The sequence below is a fragment of the Hemitrygon akajei genome, chromosome 1 (assembly GCF_048418815.1).
Source record: "Hemitrygon akajei chromosome 1, sHemAka1.3, whole genome shotgun sequence".
NCBI classification, from domain to species: domain Eukaryota; kingdom Metazoa; phylum Chordata; class Chondrichthyes; order Myliobatiformes; family Dasyatidae; genus Hemitrygon; species Hemitrygon akajei.
Genome location: NC_133124.1, coordinates 163,691,143 through 163,713,919, shown reverse-complemented (window position 1 = coordinate 163,713,919; position 22,777 = coordinate 163,691,143). Strand labels below are relative to the sequence as shown.

The 22,777-nt window shown below is 45.2% G+C and overlaps 1 long non-coding RNA gene across 1 annotated transcript in view; it reads left to right on the top strand.

Annotated features, from left to right (window-relative positions):
* LOC140731951 (uncharacterized) overlaps positions 1 to 22,777 on the top strand; it is a 201,012-nt gene that overhangs the window by 47,546 nt on the left and 130,689 nt on the right. The window contains exon 3 of the long non-coding RNA XR_012099950.1: positions 6,669 to 6,775. This is a non-coding gene — a long non-coding RNA (uncharacterized lncRNA). The remainder of the gene's footprint in view (positions 1 to 6,668; positions 6,776 to 22,777) is intronic.

The following is a 22,777-nucleotide window of genomic DNA, read 5'->3' as shown; positions in this document are numbered from 1 at the left end:
TGGGAGAGCTATAGTGATAGGGGATTCGATTGTAAGGGGAATAGATAGGCGTTTCTGCGGCCGCAAACGAGACTCCGGGATGGTATGTTGATTCCCTGATGGAAAGGTCAAGGATCTCTGAGCGGCTGCAGGACATTCTGGAATGGGTGGGTGAACAGCCAGTGGTCGTGGGATGAGGTCCTACAAGGTGAATTTAGGGAGTTAGGAGATAGACTAAAAAGTAGGACCATAAATGTAATACTCTCTGGATTACTACTAGTGCCATGTGCTAGTCAGAGTAGAAATAGGAGGATATTTCAGATGAATACGTGGCTTGAAAAATGGTGCAAAAGGGAGGGATTCAAATTTCTGGGGCATTGGAACCAGTTCTGGGGGAGGTGGGACCGGTATAAACAGGACGGTCTGCACCTGGGCTGGACTGGAACCAATGTCCTAGGAGGAGCGTTTGCTACTGCTGTTCAGGAGGATTTAAACTAATATGGCAGGGGGATGGGAACAAGTGCAGAGAGACAGAGGGGTGTAAAATGAGGGTAGAAGCAAAAAGTAGTAAGGTGAAAAGTAAAAGTGGCAGGCAGGCAAATCTAGGGCAAAAAGCAAAAAGAGCCACTTTTCAACATAATTGTATAAGGGCTAAGAGTGTTGTAAAAACAAGCCTGAAGGCTTTGTGTGTCAATGCGAGGAGCATTCGTAACAAGGTGGATGAATTGAATGTGCAGATAGTTATTAATGAATATGATATAGTTGGGATCACAGAGACATGGCTCCAGGGTGACCAAGGATGGGAGCTCAACATCCAGGGATATTCAATATTCAGGAGGGATAGACAGAAAAGAAAAGGAGGTGGGGTAGCATTGGTGGTTAGAGAGGAGATTAACACAATAGAAAGGAAGGACATTAGCCTGGAGGATGTGGAATCGATATGGGTAGAGCTGCATCACACTAAGGGGCAGAAAACGCTGGTGGGAGTTGTGTACAGGCCACCTAACAGTAGTAGTGAGGTTGGGGATGGCATTAAACAGGAAATTAGAAATGCGTGCAATAAAGGAACAGTAGTTATAATGGGTGACTTCAATCTACACATAGATTGGGTGAACCAGATTGGTAAGGGTGCTGAGGAAGAGGATTTCTTGGAATGTATGTGGGATGGTTTTCTGAAACAACGTGTCGAGGAATCAACTAGAGAGCAGGCCATTCTAGGTTGGGTATTGAGCAATAAGGAAGGGTTAGTTAGCAATCTTGTCGTGCAGGGCACCTTGGGTAAGAGTGACCATAATATGGTGGAATTCTTCATTAAGATGGAGAGTGACATAGTTAATTCAGAAACAAAGGTTCTGAACTTAAAGAAGGGAAACTTTGAAGGTATGAGACGTGAATTAGCTAAGGTGGACTGGCAAATGATACTTAAAGGGTTGACGGTGGATATGCAATGGCAAGCATTTAAAGATCGCAAAAGAATAAACCAGGGAAGGTAGTGCACCCGTGGCTGACAAGGGAAATTAGGGATAGTATCAAGTCCAAAGAAGAAACATATAAATTAGCAAAAAAAGTGGCACACCTGAGGACTGGGAGAAATTCAGAGACACAAGGGCTTAATTAGGAAAGGGAAGAAAGATTATGAGCGAAAGCTGACAGGGAACATAAATCTAACTGTAAAAGCTTTTATAGATATGTGAAAAGAAAAAGATTGGTCAAGACAAATGTAGGTCCCTTACAAACAGGAACAGGTGAATTGATCATAGGGAACAAAGATATGGCAGACCAATTGAATAACTACTTTGGTTCTTTCTTCACTAAGGAGGACATAAATAATCTTCCGGAAATAGTAAGGGACCGAGGGTCTAGTGAGATGGAGGAACTGAGGGAAATACATGTTAGTAGGGAAGTGGTGTTAGGTAAATTGAAGGGATTAAAGGCAGATAAATCCCCAGGGCCAGATGGTCTGCATCTCAGAGTGCTTAAGGAAGTAGCCCAAGAAATAGTGGATACATTAGTGATAATTTTTCAAAACTCCTTAGATTCTGGATTAGTTCCTGAGGGTTGGAGGGTGGCTAATGTAACCCCACTTTTTAAAAAAGGAAGAGAAAAACTGGGGAATTATAGACAGTTGAATCTGACATCTGTGGTGGGGAAAATGCTAGAGTCGGTTATCAAAGATGTGATAACAGCATATTTGGAAAGAGGTGAAATCATCGGACAAAGGCAGCACGGATTTGTGAAAGGAAAATCATGTCTGACGAATCTTATAGAATTTTTTGAAGATGTAACTAGTAGAGTGGATAGGGGAGAGCCAGTGGATGTGGTATATTTAGATTTTCAAAAGGCTTTTGACAAGGTCCTACACAGGAGATTAGTGTGCAAACTTAAAGCACATGGTATTGGGGGTATGGTATTGATGTGGATAGAGAATTGGTTGGCAGACAGGAAGCAAAGAGTGGGAGTAAACGGGACCTTTTCAGAATGGCAGGCAGTGACTAGTGGGGTACCGCAAGGCTCAGTGCTGGGATCCCAGTTGTTTACAATATATATTAATGATTTAGACGAGGGAATTAAATGCAGCATCTCCAAGTTTGCAGGTGACACGAAGCTGGGCAGCGGTGTTAGCTGTGAGGAGGATGCTAAGAGGATGCAGGGTGACATGGATAGGTTAGGTGAGTGGGCAAATTCATGGCAGATGCAAATTAATGTGGATAAATGTGAGGTTATCCACTTTGGTTGCAAGAACAGGAAAACAGATTATTATCTGAATGGTGGCCGATTAGGAAAAGGGGACGTGCAACGAGACCTGGGTGTCATTGTACACCAGTCATCGAAGGTGGGCATGCAGGTATAACAGGCGGTGAAAAAGGCAAATGGTATGTTGGCATTCATAGCAAAAGGATTTGGGTACAGGAGCAGGGAAGTTCTACTGCAGTTGTACAAGGCCTTGGTGAGACCACACCTAAACTATTGTGTGCAGTTTTGGTCCCCTAATCTGAGGAAAGACATTCTTGCCATAGAGGGAGTACAAAGAAGGTTCACCAGATTGATTTCTGGGATATGATTTCTTTCATATGAAGAAAGACTGGATCGACTAGGCTTATACTCACTAGAATTTAGAAGATTGAGGAGGGATCTTATTGAAATGTATAAAATTCTAAAGGGATTGGACAGGCTAGATGCAGGAAGATTGTTTCCGATGTTGGGGAAGTCCAGAACGAGGGGTCACAGGTTAAGGATAAAGGGGAAGCCTTTTAGGACCGAGATGAGGAAATACTTCTTCACACAGAGAGTGGTGAATGTGTGGAATTCTCTGCCACAGGAAACAGTTGAGGCCGGTTCATTGGCTATATTTAAGAGGGAGTTAGATATGGCCCTTCTGGCTAAAGGGATCAGGGGGTATGGAGAGAAAGCAGGTACAGGGTTCTGAGTTGGATGATCAGCCATGATCATACTGAATGGCGGTGCAGGTTCAAAGGGCTGAATGGCCTACTCCTGCACCTATTTTCTATGTTTCTATAACCCAAACACTGTTGCTACAGAAAAAACCATTGAAACTTTTCCCAGGGCATTACACATGTAATACATTGTACTGCTGCTGCTAACTTAACAAATTTCACAACATGCCGGTGATATTGAAACTGATTCTGACTTTACTCGCATCGGTAACTTTCAATCACTGGCACATTTTACTGAGCTTGTTTTACTTTGCCTTCTTTACCACCCTATCAATCCGTGTGGAAAGTGGAGAGAGCAACGGACCTGGACTAGGAGATTCCTCTTCCCATCTCTGAGGGGCTCACATTAATGGTGCACCGTCAATTTACATTTGATCTCCCAAAGAGCACTACCTCCCTGTTGACCAAATTAAACTCCATACGCCATTTCTCTGCCCATATCAGTAACTGACATCCCGCTGTATCCTTTGGCAGACCTTTACACTATCCAGAACCCCAGTGATCTTCATGTTGTCTACAAACTAACCAAGCCACTCAACCATATTCGCAACTTCTATGTGTCACAAACAGTGTAGGTCCCAGACGGGTCCCTGCAGATTACCATGAGCCACAGGCCTCCCACCACTACTCTCTCTTCTGTGAGCAGCCAACTGTGAAGCCAAATGGCCTATAGACTGGATCCCATGCATCTCAAACATCTGAATGTACGTCCCATGAAGAATCTTGCCAAATGCATTACGAAAAGCCATGTAGACAATATCCACAGCTCTACCTTCAATCACCCTTGTCACCTCAAGTTAGTAAGACACGATTTGTCTCCCACAAAACCATGCTAACTGCCCCAAATTAGGCCAAATGCTTGTAAATCCCAGTCATCTCCACACCACTGAAGGAAGACTCTCTGGTCTATAGTTTCCAGGATTGTCCCGATTTCCCTTAAATAATGGAACAACATCAGCTTCTCGATACTGCTGTGGCAGGAGAGGGCATGAAGATATTGATCAAAGCCACAGCAATCTTCTCTCTTGCCTCACTCCAAGGGCATTTCACAGCCACTCCTGGTTTTCCTAATTCCCTTCTTGAGTTCTTTTCTGGTTTCCTTAAAATTCTCAGTTTCTCTGGTTGAATCTGGCTTCCTAATCCTTACCTACACTTCCTTTTCTTTTTGACTAAATTCACCACTTCTCTCAACATCCAAGATTCCCTGACCTTGCCGTCCCTGTCCTCCTGACATGGAGCGTACCTGTCCTGTACTCTGTGAAGTTGGTTTTTTAAACACCCTCCACAGGTCATATGTGGACTTGCCTAAAAACTACTGTTCCAGTTAATTATCCCTAGTTCCTGCTGAGTAGTCTTGTAATTTGCCGTGCTCTAATCTAGTACTCTGGCACGATTTGTACTTGCCCTTATCGTTAGATATCTTAAAACTTGTGGTTAGTGCTCGCCTGACAATTCTCCCATGGGAATGTGTCAGTCTGGCCAGGCTTATTACTCAACAGCAGGTCCACCTCACCTCACCTATGTTTTAAGAGACACTCCTGGATGCATCTACCAAATTCTGTCCTGTCTGATCTCTCGCACTACGGAGCAATCTCTTGCACGAAGCAGCAGTGTATATTGGAGTAACTGAAATCAACCACGACAAAAGCCCTGATACAATCAGAATGATCGCATCTTTATTGTTTTGAGTTTTACCCATACACACTCAATGGATCCAATCACCTTTAATCTCCTTCTATCAATTCTCAAACATTGAAACGGTGGAACATTCAGCACCCATTCCAGTTCTCCAGCCCCTGTCAAACTACTGTCCCAAGTAGCTACTGGGTGCACCAACTGCAGATATCGTCATCGGGGAGACCGTGAGACAAGACCATAAGACATGAGGACAGCACCATAGTGTGGTGGTTAGCACAACGCTTTACAGTACAGGTGACCCAGGATCAATTCCCACCGCTGTCAGGAAGGAGCTTGTACGTTGTCCTGTGACCCTGTGGGTTTCCTCCGGGTGCTCTGGTTTCCACCCAGAGTCCAAAGGGGTACCGATTGGTAGGTTGATTGGTCATTGTAAACTGTCTCGTGATTGGGCTAGGATTCTTGCTGGGCAGAACGCCTCGAAGAGCCTATTCTGCTCTGTATCTCTGTCAATACTTAAATAGATAAAGCAGCAGATATAAATGAATCAATACATCACCACACAAACAGAGGAGCTGAATTAGGCCTCTCTGCTCTGCCATTCCAAGATGGCAGATTTATTTTCTCTCTCCACTGCATTCGTCTGCCTGCCCCCGTAATCTTTGGTAATTTCCTAATCAAGGATCTGTTAAATTCAGCAAAAGTTTTGCCCAATGACTTGGCCATAAATTTCTACAGATTCACCAACTTCTGCCTAAATAAATTCCTCATCATCTCTTTTCTAAAAGGACATCCTTGTATTCTGAGGCTGTGCCCTCTGATCGAAGGCTCCACTGTAGAAAACGTTCTCTGTATGTCCACTCTATCTCAACCTTTGATACTTTTCAAAACTCCTTTCTTTTAAGCTCCAGCAAGAACAGGCCCAGAATCATCAAATGCTCCTGATATATTAACACTTTTATTTCTCATTCTCATGAACTTTCTCTGGACCCTCTCTTCTGTTTATTCAGTGTTGATAACAAAACAAAATAATGGTTCTCAGCTTGGTCTACTGTAAGGAAGGTAGAGGCAAAGAAAGACAATGAACAAAGAAATTATCATTTTTACAAGAAGTAGCTCAGACTGGAGAGTTTCCAGTGATACAGAATAACCTATCAACTGGTTGGGTTCAATTGTATGACACACACTGCAAAGGAGCTTCTGGAAAAGTACAGAATCACCTGTACTACTGTTACTGAAAATTCAATGAATTCAAAAATTCAATCACTCATACAGGTGATTATATAAACATTATAAGCAAACTGGAAGAAAAAGAACAATGTTACTCTAATCCAACACTACCTTCCTGTCTGCACTGAAACAATGTCAAAGGTCAACAGCAAAATAAATCATCTTAAGGAAGGTCTTACCTGCGACTTCTCACTGCTCCCCCTCCCCACACCTGGGTCACTTACTCAGCCTCTTCACGCCAGAGCCTCTCAGCTCCCAACTCCAAAGACTCCAGCCTGCTTGACCCCAACTTCTTTCTATTAGCTGCTGTTCATTACCTGATTACCCAATCACTGTCGACTATCAATTTGCAAATGTGTCTCCTTTAAGGTCCTAGTGAGGTGAAACTTACCACCAAGTGGGACTGGGAAGCTTTCGAAAAAACTAACAGAGGGCAACTACAACAGCCACAAGGAAGGAAAAGTTGAAGTATGAAGGTAAGCGAGCTTAGCAAGAGTGCATGGCATTTCAGGAGAAATACGAGCATGGATAGAGCTTTGGCTATTGGAAGGGGGCAAAGAGTGGGAATTAAGAGGTCCTTTTCCGATTGGCTGCCGTTCCTCAGGGGTCAGTATTGGGACTACTTCTCTATACATTGTATATCAGTGATTTGGCTGACAGAATTGCTGGCTTTGTGGCCAAGTTTGTGGATGATACAGAGATATGTGGAGGGACAGGTAGAATTGTGGAAGGAGAGAGGGTGCAGAAGGACTTGGACTGATTCTGAGAATAGGCAAAGAAATGACAATTTTCCAAATGGAGAGAAAATGGGAAAAAATGAGGTGCAAAAGGACATGCTAGTCCTTGTGCAGGATTCCCAAGGTTAACTTGCAGATGGAATCGGTGGGAAGGAAGGCAAATGCAATTTTAGCATTCATTTCGAGAGGACTAGACTATTAAAGCAGGGATGTAATGCTGAGGCTTTATAAGGCTCTGGTGAGGCCTCATTCGGATTATTGTGAGCAGTTTTGTGCCCCTTATCTAAGAAAGGATGTGCTGATGTTGGGAGGGTTCAAAGGGGGTTCAGGAAATTGATCCCAGCAATGTAAGGCTTCTCAAATGAGGAAAGTTTGGCTCTGAGCCTGCACTTGCTGGAATTTAGGGAAATAGAAGGTGGGGGAGGATCTCACTGAATCCTATTGAATGTTGGAAGGCCAAGATGGAGTGGGTGTGGAGAGGATGTTTCCTATAGTGAGGGAGCCTAAGACCAGAGGGCAGAACCTCAGGGTTGTCCATTTAGAACAGAGATCGGGAGGAATTTCTTCAGCCAGAAGGTGGTGAATCTGTGGAATTTATTGCCACAGGGGGCTGTGGAGGCCAGGTCACTGGGTGTATTTAAGGCAGAGGTTCATAGGTTGTTGATAAGTCAGGGCGTAAAAGATTACGGGAGGAAGGCAAGCGAATGGAGTCGAGAGGGAAATGGATCAGTCATGATCAAACGATGGAGCAGATTTGAAGAACCGAATGGCCTAATTTGTTCCTCTATCTTATGGTCTAAGTCGCCTTGCTCACCACGCCCTCTCCTCATTACTGCTGTGAGGGAGGAGGTAGCAGAGCCTGAGGACGGACACTCATCATGGACAGAACAGTAGCATAACGGGTAGCAGGTCACTATTACAGAGCCAGGGACACCGGTTCGATTCCCAGCACCGTCTGTAAGGAGATGTATGTTCTCCCCGTCACCGCACGGGATCCGACGGGTGCTCAGGTTTCTGGTTTCCTCCCACCTTCCAAAGACACCCAGATGAATGGGTTAATTGGTCAGACGGGTGTGATTTAGCAGAGCAGGTTCATCGGGTTGGAAGAGCCTGTTACTGTGGTTTATTTCTCTACAAATTAAAGAACAGTTTTAGAACAACTTCCTAGTGTTCATCAGATGTCCGAATGGTCCGTGAACCCATGAACACCAGCTCACTATCATCTCCCTTTTTGCACTATCTACTTTTTACACAATTCTTATTGTACTTTTTTATGTATTCCACTGCGTTGGGGCTTCAACAGAAAAAAATGTCATAAGTATCTCAGTGATAATGAACCTGATCTGATTCTGAACTTGTACAAATGTCAATGTTTATTTTGTTGTGTGTTATGTATAAGTCTGTCTGATCTACAAACTCCATTTCCCTGACATTTTTGTCTGCACCCTGCCCTGGGATATCTTCCCAAAATCAACACCTCACACTTAGCATCATGGGGTCATAGAAAGCTAAAGCACAGAAACAGGCCTGTGAACATTGAAATCAAAATCGCATCCACCACTTTTGCTAGCAGCTTGTTCCACACTCTCACCTCCCTCGGTGAAGTGGTTTCCCCTCATGTTCCCCTTCAACATTTTACTTTTCACCCTTAACCCATGATCTCCAGTTGTTGTGTCAGCCAATCTCAGTGGAAAAAGCCTGCTTGCATTTACCCTATCTATACCCATAATGTTGTATACTCATAATGTTGTATACATCTATCAAATCTCTCCTGAGTCTTCTATGTTCCAAGGAATAAAGTTATATCCGACTCAATCTTTTCTTGTACCTCATGTCTCCAGTCCCGGCAACATCCTGTAAATTTTCTCTGTAAACTTTCAATCTTATTTGCATCTTTCCTGTAGGTAGGTGACCAAAACTGCACACAGTTCTCCAAATTAGGCCTCACCAACATCATACAACTTGAACATAGCAACCCATCTCCTGGGCTCACTATTATGATCGATGAAGGCCAATATGCCAAATACTTTAGGACCCAATCTGCCTGCAACACACACTTTCAATGAATTATGGTTGTGCATTCCCAGTCCCCTTTGTTCCACCACACTCCTCAGTGCCGGACCATTCAATGTAACACGTACCCTGGTTGGTCCTACTGAAATTCACCACCTCGTACTTGTCTGCATGAAATTCCATCTGCCATTTTTCATCCCATTTTTCCAGCTGGTAGAGATCCCCCTGCAGGCTATGATCGTCTTCCTCACTGTCCACTACAACACAAATCTTGGTGTCATCTGCAAATTTGCTGATCCAGTTTACCATATTATCATCCAGAATGTTGATACAGATGACAAACAACAACAGACACATCACCAATCCCTACAGCAGTCCATTAGTCACAGAAAAAACTATCTGTTACCAATCTCTAGCTTCTTCCATAATCCAATTTACTATCTCATCTTCAATGTCAAGTAATGGAATCGTCTTGACCAATGTCCCATGTGGGACTTTGTCAAAGGCCTTGCTGAAGTCCATGTAGGTAACATCCACTCCCTTGCCTTCATCAACTTTCCTGGTAACTTCCTCGAAAATCTCTGTAAGATTGGTTAGACACGACCTACCACACACAAAGCCATCCTGACTATCCCTAATCAATCCCGTCTATTAAATACTCATATACCTGGTCCCTAAGAATACCGTCCGATAACTTTCCCACTACTGATGTCAGACTCAATGGCCTATAATTTCCTGGTTCATTCTTACAGCCTTTCGTAAGCAGCAGAACAGCATCAGCTATTCTTCACTCATCTGGTACCTCACCTGTCATTAAGGATGATATAACTGGGACCCCTGCAGTTTCAGCACTTGCATTCCACAGGATCCGAGGGAATACCTTGTGAGGAGTGAGCACCTCCTCTGTAATCTGTACAGGGTCCAGGACCTCACTGCTGCTTAGCCTCACTTCTTTCAACTCTGTGTCCATCTCCCAAGTTGATACAGATGTGTAAAATCAATTTCAGATCTCCCCGTTTCTTTTGGCTTCAAGCCTAGATTACCATTGTGATCTCGCAGTGGACCAATTTTGTCCTTTGCAATCCTTTTGCTCTTAACATACTGTGTCTGTAGAAGCCCTTAGGATTCTCCTGCGACTTGGTCTGTTGGAGCAAGTTAATGCCTTCTTTTAGCCTTCCTTGTTTCTTTCTTAAGTGTTCTCTTGCATTGCCTTGAAATTCAAGTCAAGTCACTTTTATTGTCATTTCGACTATAACTGCTGGTACAGTACATAGTAAAAATGAGACAACGTTTTTCAGGACCATGGTTTACATAACACAGTACAAAAAACTAGACTGAACTACGTAATAAAAAAAAACACAGAGAAAGCTATACTAGTCTACAGACGTACACATGACTGCGTAAAGTGCAGAAAAACAGTGCAGGCATTACAATAAATAATAAACTGGACAATAGGGCAAGGTGTCAGTCCAAGCTAATGGCATAATTATCACTAGATGCAAAGTTTTCGAGTTTAACTCCAGCTGCCATTCCTTGGCCCTGTTCCCCAGGTCATCTGGAATTCCGTGTATTCTGAGATAACCCTCTTCACTGTGCACTACCTCACCAACTTCGTTGATCGGGTAAACTTATTTGAAGAGGGACACTGCACAAACCCTTCGGTACACCGTTGGTCACATTCCCATTGCAACTCTTAACCACCAAGGCCAATATTGTGTCCATTTCCTTATCTCACCCTCGATCCCACGTGTTCTGACCTTCCAGACTAGCTACAAGGTGACATCTTTTCAAAGTCCCCCATAGACAACATCTGCCTTGCCATGTCAATCCTCTTGGCCACACCTTGTCCCCACCGTGTATCACTCCCACCCAATGGCTTATGTGAAGTAATGGTCTGGAGGGATCTAAATGAGGTCTCCACCATTCGTGGCCCTGCTGCCTACCTGTTGCTGTACCCAGCCCACAGCCACTCCCTCTTTGGCTCAGAGGTGCTCCCTCCCCCGATGCTCCCTCATTGGCCCTGAGGTACTTCCTTCCAGCTCCCTTAAAACCGGTCACTCCCTCCAGCTCAGATGTGCTCCCCCCACCAAACGGATGATCCTTCCCCCGTCCAGTGCTGCTCTCACCAGCAAACACACTCTCCCCATCCTAGAGGATCACGGTCTGGGCTCCTTCTGCTCCTGCACACGGAGTGGCTGAGTCAGGTGGGGAAGCCCCTCAAACGCTGAAAGGGTTTATTAACCCGAGGAGCTATGTAAGTGTTAAATGAAAGTTTTCAAAGGAAAATGAATAAGGTAAACAGTAATACTCAGATCTTGAGTTGCAAAGAGTCCTTGAACGTGAGCCTGTAGGTGGTAGAATCAGTTCAGGCTGAAGTTATCCACGCCGGTACAGGAGTCTGATATTTGAAAGGTAATACCTGTTCCTGAAGCTGGTGGTGTGGGACCAAAGGCTTCTGACCCTTCTGCCTGATTGTATCAGTGAGATGAGAGTGTTGGCAGGACCATGAGGGTCTTTGATGATGGACGCTGTTTCCTTGTGGCAGTGTTCCTTGTAAATGTGCCCATTCCTGGGAATGCCTGCGATGGACTGGACTGTATCCACCACTTTCTTCAGCATTTTCCGTCCTTGGGCATTGGTGTTTCCACACCAGGCTGTGATGCAACCAGCTGGAATGTTCTCCACTCCACATCGTTAGAACTTTCTCAGTTTTTGGTGACAAGTGAATCTACACAAGTAAGAAAGTAGAGGTGCGGTCGAGCATTTGTGATGACGCTTACATGCCGGTCCCAGAACAGATCCCCTGATATGTTAACGCCAAGGAATTTTTACCTAACTGACTCCCTCTGCCTCTGATGCCCAAGTGAGGACTGGCTCATGTACCTCCGGTTTCCTCCTATAGTCTGTAATCAGCTCTTGGCTTTCCTGACATTGACCATAAAATATAAGACCAGAATTAGGCCATTTGGCCCATCAAGTCTAGTCTAGCATTCCAACATAGCTGAACCATTTTTCCCTCTCAGCCCCAATCTCCTGCCTTCTCCCCATATCCCTTCATCCCTGACCAATCCATCAATCTCTGCCTTAAATATACCCAGTGACTTGGCCTCCACAGCCATCTGTGGCAACAAGTTATAGGTTGTGTGTGAGGGTGTGTTTTGGTTGTGTGTTTGTGTGAGGGTGTCTGCAGGTTGATGAAGGGAGATTGGGGCACTCAATGGATTTCTTGTTTTTAGCCGAGACACCAGACACGCTGGTCAGACGGACGTAGCAGTCTGTCACATGATCCTTCTGCTCCCGCCATATCATCAGGACAGCACAGAATTGACTTCCGAGCACCTCCGAGCCAAGCTTTACGATGGACAGCGCATGTTGTGCAACAACGTGAGGAGCCCGGGCTTTGTCTGAATCACCAATTTTCCACCCAAAGAACAGTAAAGGCTTTCTTAATAAGAGGAGTCAATTTCCGTCCTTGAGATTTTAGTGTATACTCGTCACAAATGTGACAAAGAATCGTAGTTGTTGCAACATTGGCAGGACATTCTGCAATCACAAATACTCCTGAAAATACTGAGTGAAAAACCTTCCTCTAATATCCCCCTTGAACTTCCCTCCCCTTACCTTAAAGCCATGTCCTCTTGTACTGAGCAGTGGTGCCCTGGGGAAGAGGCACTGGCTGTCTACTCTGTCTATTCCTCTTAATATCTTGTACACCTCTATCATGTCTCCTCTCATCCTCCTTCTCTCCAAAGAGTAAAGCCCTAGCTCCCTTAATCTCTGATCATTATCCATACTCTCTAAACCAGGCAGCATCCTGGTAAATCTCCTCTGTACCCTTTCCAATGCTTCCACATCCTACCTATAATGAGGTGACCAGAACTTTACACAGTACTCCAAGTGTGGCCTAACTAGAGTTTTATAGAGCTGCATCATTACATCGTGTCTCTTAAACTCTATCCCTCTACATATGAAAGCTAACCCCCGATAAGCTTTCTTAACTACCCTATCTACCTCTGAGGCAACTTTCAGGGATCTGTGGACATGTACCCCCAGATCCCTCTGCTCCTCCACAGTACCAAGTATCCTGCCATTGACTTTGTACTCTGCCTTGGAGTTTGTCCTTCCAAAGTGTACCACCTCACACTTCTCTGGGTTGAACTCCATATGCCACTTCTCAGCCCACTTCTGCATCCTATCAATGTCACTCTGCAATCTTCGACAATCCTCTACACTATCTACAACACCACCAACCTTTGTGTCGTCTGCAAACTTGTCAACCCACCCTTCTACCCCCACATCCAAGTCGTTAATAAAACTCACAAAAAGTAGAGGTCCCAGAACAGATCCTTGTGGGACACCACTAGTCACAACCCTCCAATCTGAATGTACTCCCTCCACCACGACCCTCTGCCTTCTGCAGGCAAGCCAATTCTGAATCCACCTGGCCAAACTTCCCTGGATCCCATGCCGTATGACTTTCTGAATAAGCCTACCGTGTGGAACCTTGTCAAATGCCTTACTAAAATCCATGTAGATCACATCCACTGCACTACCCTCATCTATATGCCTGGTCACCTCCTCAAAGAACTCTATCAGGCTTGTTAGGCACAATCTGACCTTCACAAAGCCATGCTGACTGTCCCTGATCAGACCATGATTCTCTAAATGCCCATAGATTCTATTTCTAAGAATCTTTTCCTACAGCTTTCCACCCACAGACGTAAGGCTCACTGGTCTATAATTACCCGGAGTATCCCTACTACCTTTTTTGAACAAGGGGACAACATTCGCCTCCTTCCATTCCTCCAGTACCATTCCTGTGGACAACGAGGACATAAAGATCCTAGCCAGAGGCTCAGCAATCTCTTCCCTGGCCTCGTGGAGCAGCCTGGGGAATATTCCGTCAGTCCCCGGGGACTTATCCGTCCTAATGTATTTTAACAACTCTAGCACCTCCTCTCCCTTAATATGAACATGCTCCAGAACATCAACCTCACTCATATTGTCCTCACTGTCATCAAGTTCCCTCTCAGTGGTGAATACCGACGAGAAGAATTCATTGAGGACATCGCTCACTTCCACAGCCTCCAGGCACATCGTCCCACTTTTATCTCTAATCGGTCCTACCTTCACTCCTGTCCTCCTTTTGTTCTTCACATAATTGAAGAATGCCTTGGGGTTTTCCTTTACCCTACTCGCCAAGTCCTTCTCATGCCCCCTTCTTGCTCTTCTCAGCCCCTTCTTAAGCTCCTTTCTTGCTACACTATATCCCGTAATAGACCTATCTGATCCTTGCTTCCTAAACCTCATGTATGCTGTCTTCTTCCACCTGACTAGATTTTCCACCTCCCTTGTCACCCATGGTTCCTTCACCCTGCCATTCTCTATCTTCCTCACCGGGACAAATTTATCCCTAATAACCTGCAAGAGATCCTTAAACATCGACCACATGTCCATAGTACGTTTCCCTGCAAACACATCATCCCAATTCACACCCGCAATTTCTAGCCTTATAGCCTCATAATTTGCCATTCCCCAATTAAAAATTTTCCTGTCCTCTCTGATTCTGTCCTTTTCCATGATAATCCTAAAGGCCAGGGAGCGGTGATCACTGTCCCCCAGATGCTCACCCACTGAGAGATCTGTGACCTGACCCGATGCGTTACCTAATACTAGATCTAGTATGGCATTCCCCCCAGTCGGCCTGTCAACGTACTGTGACAGGAATCCATCCTGGACACACTTAACAAATTCTGCCCCATCTAAACCCTTGGAACTAATCAAGTGCCAATCAATACTAGGGAAGTTAAAGTCACCCATGATAACAACCCTGTTATTTTTGCACCTTTCCAAATTCTGCCTCCCAATCTGCTCCTCGGTATTTCTGCTGCCACCAGGGGGCCTACAGAATATCCCCAGTAGAGTAACTGCTCCCTTCCTGTTCCTGACTTCCACCCATACTGACTCAAAAAAGGATCCTGCTACATTACCCACCCTTTCTGCAGCTGTAATAGTATCCCTGACCAGTAATGCCACCCTTCCTCCCCTTCCCCCCCTCTCTATCCCTTTTAAAGCACTGAAATCCAGGAATATTGAGAATCCATTCCTGCCCTGGTGCCAGCCGAGTCTCCGTAATGGCCACTACATCATGTATGTATCCAAGCTCTCAGTTCATCACCTTTGTTCCTGATGCTTCTTGCATTGAAGTACACACACTTTAGCCCTTCTACCTTACTACCTTTACACCCTTTATTCTGCTTCTCTTTCCTCAAAGAAGTGTCAGACAGAATACAATCTTGGGAAGCGTATGGACATGCACTTTGGTAGAAGTATGGACTGTTTTCTAAATGGGGAAGGAGGTGCAAAGGGACTTGGAAGTCCTTGTGCAGGATTCTCAAAAGCAGGGGATCCCCACCCCTACGATTAACCGGGGTGTTTGTGGACCCCAGGTTGGGACACCCTGCCCTAAAGGTTAGCTTGGAATTTGAGTCAGTGGTAAGGAAGGCAAATATAATGTTAGCATTCATTTTGACAGGACAAGAATACAGCAATGGTGAGCCTTTAAAAGGCATTGGACAGACTGCACAGAGTACTACGGGCACTTATCTAAGAAAAATTGTGCTGGCATCAGAGAGGGCCGAGAGGAGGTTCTGTGAACGAAAGGGTTAATGTATGAAGAGCGTTTGACGGCTCTGGGCCTGTACTCGCTGGAGTTTAGAAGAATGAGGGGAGATCCCATTGAAACCTATCGAATATTGAACGGCTTAGATAGAGTGGATGTGGAGAGGATGTTACCAATGCTACGGACGTCTGGGACCAGAGGGCACAACCTCAGGTAGTTGATTAGTATGGGCATCAGAAGTTATGGGAGAAGGCAGAAGAACGGAGTTGTGAAGGACAGTAAATCTGCCATGATGGAATGACAGAGTAGACTTGATTGTCTGAATGTCCTAATTCTGCTCCTGTGTCACAACATCTTTGAGGTAACTCTTAACCCCTTACTTATCTTGAACCTATCAACCTCTGCCTCAAATACACTCAGGGACCTGTGTTCGGTACACCTGTACATCTGCTCAATAATGAAAATATCTAATCAGCCAATCATGTGGCAGCAACTCAATGCAGCAAAGCATGCAGGCATGGTCAAGAGGTTCAGTTGCTGTTCAGACCAATCATTAGAAAGGGGAGGAAATGTGATCAAAGTGACTTTGACTGTGGAGTGATTGTTGGTGCCAGATGGGGTGGTTTGAGTATCTCAGAATATGTTGATCTCCTGGGATTTTCCAGCACAACAGTCTCTTATGGAGGATGATGCAGAAAAATGACCAACAAAATGCTTCCATTGAGCAGCAGTTGTTTGGGTGAAAATGCCTTGTTAATGAGGGAGACCGGAGGAGAATACCAGACTGGTTTACGCTGACAGAAAAGTGACAATAAAGAACATAAACATAATGAACATGAGAAATAGGAGCAGGAGTTGGCCATCTGGCCCGTCGAGCCTGCTCCGTCATTCAATCAGATCATGGCGATCTGACCATGGACTCATCTCCTCCTACCTGCCTTCCCCCATAATCCTTAATTCCCCAACTCTGCAAAAATCCATCCAACCTTATCTTAAATATATTTACTGAGGTTGCCTCCAATGCTCCATTGGGCAGAGAATTCCACAGATTCACCACTCTTTGAGAAAAGCAGTTCCTCCTCGTCTCCGTCCAGAATATACTCCCTGAATCTTGAGGCTATGTCCACTAGTTCTAATCTCAGCTACCAGTGGAAACAACTTTCTTGCCTCTGTCTTATCTATGCCTTTCATAATTTTACATGCTTCTATAAGATTTCCTCTCATTCTTCTGAATTCAAGAGAGTACATTCCCAGGCAACTCAATCTCTCCTCGTAGTCTAACCCCCTCATGTCTGGAATCATCCTGGTGAACCTCCTCTGCACCACTTCCAAAGCCAGCATATCCTTCCTCAAGTAAGGAGACCAGAACTGCACACAGTACTCCAGATGCGGCCTCACCAGTACCCTGTACAGTTGCAGCATAACCTCCCTGCTCTTGAATTCAATCTCTCTAGCAATAAAGGCCAACATCCCATTTCCCTGCTTGATGGCCGGCTGTACCTGCAAACCAACCTTTTGTGATTCATGCACAAGCACAGCTCAGCAGCATGCTGCAATTTGCTCTTTCATTTTTCCTTCCAAAGTGGATGACCTCACATTTACCAACATCGTACTCCATCTGCCAGACCCTTGCCCACTCACTTAATCTATATCTATATCTGTATCTATCTATCTCTATCTATCCATCTATATCTATCTATATACACATACATCCGTCTGCAGACTCTCACAGAAAAGTCCACTCTTTACCTTCTGCCAGTCAGCCAATCTTCTATCCATGCTAGTACCTTTCCTGTAAAACCACGGGTTCTTATCCGGTTAAGCAGCCTCATGAGTGGGACCTTGTCAAAGACCTTCTGGAAATCCAAATAAGAAACATCCACTGACTCATCCTTGTCTCTCCTGTCTGTAATTTCCTTATCAAATCCCATCAGATTTGTCAGGAAAGATATCTCCTGAAGGAAACCATGTTGACTATGGCCTATTTATCATGTGGCTGTCAGTACTCCAAAACATTATCGTCAATAAACCTCATCCTCCAATATCATCTGAACCATTGAGGTCAGACTAACTGCGTGATCACTACTTGTCCCTCCATAATCCATTGAGCCACCTCCTTCAGAACCCTAAGTGTCCATCTTGTGCAGGTGACTTATCTACCTTCAGCTACCCAAGCACCTTCTGTGTAATAGTAATAACACTCACTTCTGCCCTGACACTCTCCAAGTTCTGACAAACTGCTGCTGTCTTCCACAGTGACTCCCACTCCGTTATTACCTCTCCAGTATCATATTCCAGCAGTCCGATATCCACTCTAGCCTCTCGAGGAGAGGGTGGGAGGACGGGATTGAGAAATATCACTCCTGACTGAATGGAGCAGTGATCTCAATGGGCCGAATGGTCTCATTCTGCTGCATCCTCCAGAAGTTCCCTTCAACCTCCAGGTGGAGAATGGGAAGCCTCACCTGGAATTACCATCTGCACATCAGCACTCGTAGTGGTGTCTCACACCTTACCTCCGTCCATCCCAGCAGACATGGGCTTCCGAGACATTGCCTGAGGAGGGTAGACAACCCGTCTCCCACATTCCCCTGTCTGGGCCGGGTCACACCACAGCTGTAAAACACGACCGGTCTGTCTCAGGGGTGAGCTGCTCTCTGTAGATCCACGTTCTCCGGTAGTTGGACGGGTCTCTTGGGGAGGGTTTGTGAACTCAGGACAACGGGAGCAGGAAGAACGTCTATCCCACATGGCTTGTCTCCCAGGATTGGTGACATGGAGTCACACTTCACAGAGACAGGCCCTTCGGCCCATCTGGTCCCTGTCAGCCCGGATGCTCATCAGAGCCAGTCCCACTTGCATGCATTTATCCCAAAACCCTTCCTATCCATGTACCTCTCCGAGAGGCTTTTACATATTGTTACTGTACCAGCTTCAGCCTGCTCATTCCATGTACGGACCACCCTCTCGTTGAAAATGATGCCCCTCAGGTTCCCATTAAATCTCTCACCTCAAGCTCGTTCCCTCTGGTACTGCATTCCATCACCTTGGGTGAAAGACTGTGCATTCACCCCATTCATCCCCTTCATGATTTTATACCCCTCTGTAAGGTCACCCCTCAGCCTCATAAACTCCAATGAACAACATTCCAACCTGTTGTCTCGATTGAACGAGAAGGAGAGGTTGGACAAACTGGATTTGTTTTCTCTGGAGCTGCGGAATCTGACGGGAGACCTGATAGTGATGAGATGATGAGAGGCAGAGAGAGCAGACAGCCGGTGTCCTTCCCCAGTCTAACACTAGAGGGCACACTTTGCCCATACTTTATTGTCACCAAACAATTGATACAAGAGCGTACAATCATCACAGCGATATTTAATTCTGCGCTTTGTGCTCGCTGAAGTACAAATCCAAGTAAATATAATAAAAATTTGAAATTATAAATCATAATTAGAAAATAGAAAAGGGAAAGTAAGGTAGTGCAAGTTAGGTCCGGATATTTGGAAGGTACGGCCCAGATCCGGGTCAGGATCTGTTCAGTAGTGTTATCACAGTTGGAAAGAAGCTGTTCCCATATCTGGCCGTACGAGTCTTCATGCTCCTGAACCTTCTCCCGGAGGGAAGAGGGACAAAAAGTGTGTTGGCTGGGTGGGTCGTGTCCATGATTATCCTGGCAGCACTGCTCCAACAGCGTGCGGTGTAACGTGAGTCCAAGGATGGAAGATTGGTTTGTGTGATGTGCTGGGCTATGATCACAATCTTCTGCAGCTTCTTCCGGTCTTGGACAGGACAACTTCCACACCAGGTTGTGTAGCACCCTAGAAGAATGCTTTCTACAGTGCACCTATAAAAATTAGTGAGGGTTTTAGGGGACAGGCCAAATTTCTTCAGCTTTCTCAGGAAGTGAAGGCGCTGGTGGGCCTTCTTGGCAGTGGACTCTGCTTGGTTAGACCAAGTCAGGTCATTTGTGATATTCACATCGAGGAACTTAAAGCTTTTGACCTGTTCCACCTGCACACCACCAATGTAGATGGGGTCGTGCAGTCCGCTACTCCTTCTGAAATCAACAACCAATTCCTTCGACTTGCTGACGTTGAGGGATAGGTTATTGTCTTCGCACCATGCCACCGGGTTCTTAATTTCCTCTCTGTACTCAGACTCATCATTACCCAAGATGCGGCCTACAATTGTGGTGTCATCAGCAAACTTATTTATTGAGTTCGATGGAAACTTGGCTACACAGTCATGGGTGTACAGTGAGTACAGCAGGGGGCTGAGTACACAGCCTTGTGGGGCACCGGTGCTCAGAGTGATTGTAGAGGAGAGCTTGTCCCCTATTTTTACAGCCTGGGTCCTGTCTGTGAGGATGTTGAAGATCCAGCTGCAGATCTGAGTGCTAAGACCCAGGTTCCGGAGCTTAGGAATCAGTTTATTTGGAATGATGGTATTAAAGGCAGATCTGTAGTCAATGTAAAGGAACCTTACATATGCGTCTTTATTCTCCAGGTGTTCTAAGGAGGAACGTAGTGCCAGGGAGATGGCATCTGCCATTGAACTGTTGCTCCGGTGGGCGAATTGCAAAGCATCGAGGTTGACCGTTAGGTTATGGTTGATGTGTGCCATAACCAATCGCTCCAAGCACTTCATGGCAATTGATATTAGAGCCACAGGTTGATAGTCATTCAGGCATGTCACCTTGCTTGTCTTCGGCACCGGGATTATCGTTGCCTTCTTAAAACATGAGGGGATCTTAGACTGAAGCAGGGAGCAGTTGAAGATGTCAGCAAACACTCCAGCTAGCTCGCTTGCACAGGCCCAGAGAACCCGTCCCGGGACACCATCTGGGCCCGTAAATAATTACGTATAATTGTATTTATGTAATTTATACATAAATTGGTATATTGAAGAATAACGACATTGGAAATTGTAGAGAGCAGTGGCTGCCTAGAGTGTGCTGCCAAGGGAGTTGGTGGAGGCAGATACGATACAGGCAGTTCAGGTGCTCTTAGACAGACACACATCAATTTCTGGAGAATATATTGAACAGAGAAAAATGACAGTGCAATACCGGCTTTTGGCCCACAATGCTGTGCCAAACATGCACTTTCTTTAGAAATTAACCAGGGTTTCCATAGCTCTCTATTTTTCTAAGCACCATGTACCTGTCCAGGAGTCTCTTAAAAGACCCTATCGTATCCGCCTCCACCACCATTGCCAGCAGCCCATTCCACGCACTCACCACTCTGGCAAAAAACTAACCCCTGATATCTCCTCTGTACCTACCTCCAAGCACCTTAAATCTATAAGAATATAAGAACATAAGAAATAGGAGCAGGAGTAGGCCATCTGCCCCATGGAGCCTGCCCCGCCATTCAATAAGATCATGGCTGATCTGTCCCCAAACTCAGCTCCATCTACCTGCCTTTTCCCCATAACCCTTAATTCACTTTCTCAGAAAAAACTTATCTAACTGTTTCTTAAATATATTTGGTGAGGAAGCCTCAACTGCTTCCCTGGGCAGAGAATTCCACAGATTCACCACTCTCTGGGAAAAACAGTTTCTCCTCATCTCCATTCTAAATCTTCTCCCCGAATCTTGAGGCAATGTCCTCTAGTTCTCGTCTAGCTAACAATGAAATCATCTTTCCTACGTCTATCTTATCTATCTTTTTCAAAATTTTGTATGTTCTATAAGATCTCCTCTCATTCTTCTGAACTCCAGAGAGTATAGTCCCAGGCGACTCAATCTCTCCTCATAGTCTAACCCCCTCATGTCTGGAATCAACCTGGTGAACCTCCTCTGCACCGCTTCCAAAGCCAGCATATCCTTCCTCAAGTAAGGAGACCAGAACTGCACACAGTACTCCAGGTGCGGCCTCACCAGTACCTGTACAGTTGCAGCAAGACCTCCCTGCTCTTGAATTCAATCCCTCCAGCAATGAAGGCCAACATTCCGTTTGCCTTCTTAATAACCTGTTGTACCTTCAAACCAACCTTTTGTGGTTCATGCACAAGCACTCCCAAGTCCATCTGCACAACAGCATGCTGTAATATTTCACCATTTCGATAATAATCTGCACTTCTATTATTCCTTCCAAAGTGCCTGATCTCGCATTTACCAACGTTGTACTCCAGGTGCCAGACCTTGGCCCACTCACTTAACCTATCTATATCCCTCTGTAGACTCTCTACATGCTCTGTACAATTTGCTTTTCCACTTAGTTTAGTGTCATCAGCAAATTTTTCTACACTACACTCAGTCCCCTCTTCCAAATCATTGATGTAAATGGTAAACAGCACCAACCACTATGGCACCCCACTCACCACAGACTGCCGACCGGAGAAACACCCATTTATACCAACTCACTGCCTTCCATTGGTTAACCAATCCACTATTCATGCCAATACACTTCCGCTGACTCCATGCATCTGTATCTTATATACAAGTCTCTTGTGTGACAGCTTATCGAACACCTTCTGGAAATTCAAGTATACGACCTCCACCTGTTCCCCTCTATCCACTGCACTCATTATGTCCTCAAAGAACTCCAGTAAGTTTGTCAAACAGGACCTGCCCTTTCTGAATCCATGCTGCGTCTCTCTATCGCAACCACCCCTTTCTAAATGTTCCGCTATTTCTTTGTTAATGACAGCTTCAAGCATTTTCCTGACTACAGATGTTAAGATAACTGGCCTATAGTTGCCCGTCTTTTGCCTATATCCTTTTTTAAAAAGTGGCGTGACATTTGCTGTCTTCCGATCTGCTGGGACCTGCCCAGAGTCCAGAGAATTTTGATAAATGATTACCCACGCGTCTACTATAACCTCTGCCAATTCCTTCAGCACCTTGGGATGCATCCCATCAGGACCAGGGGACCTATCTACCTTCAGGCCCTCTAGTTTGCTCATCACTATCTCTTCAGTGACTGATTTTATCGAGGTCCTCACCTCCCATTTCGTCCATAACATCTTTCTTTGGCATATTAGACGTGTCCTCCACCGTGAAGACCAACACAAAATATCCGTTCAATGCCTCAGCCATTTCCTTATCACCCAATATCAATTTCCCCTTCTTGACTTCCAAGGGACCTACCTTGACTTTAGCC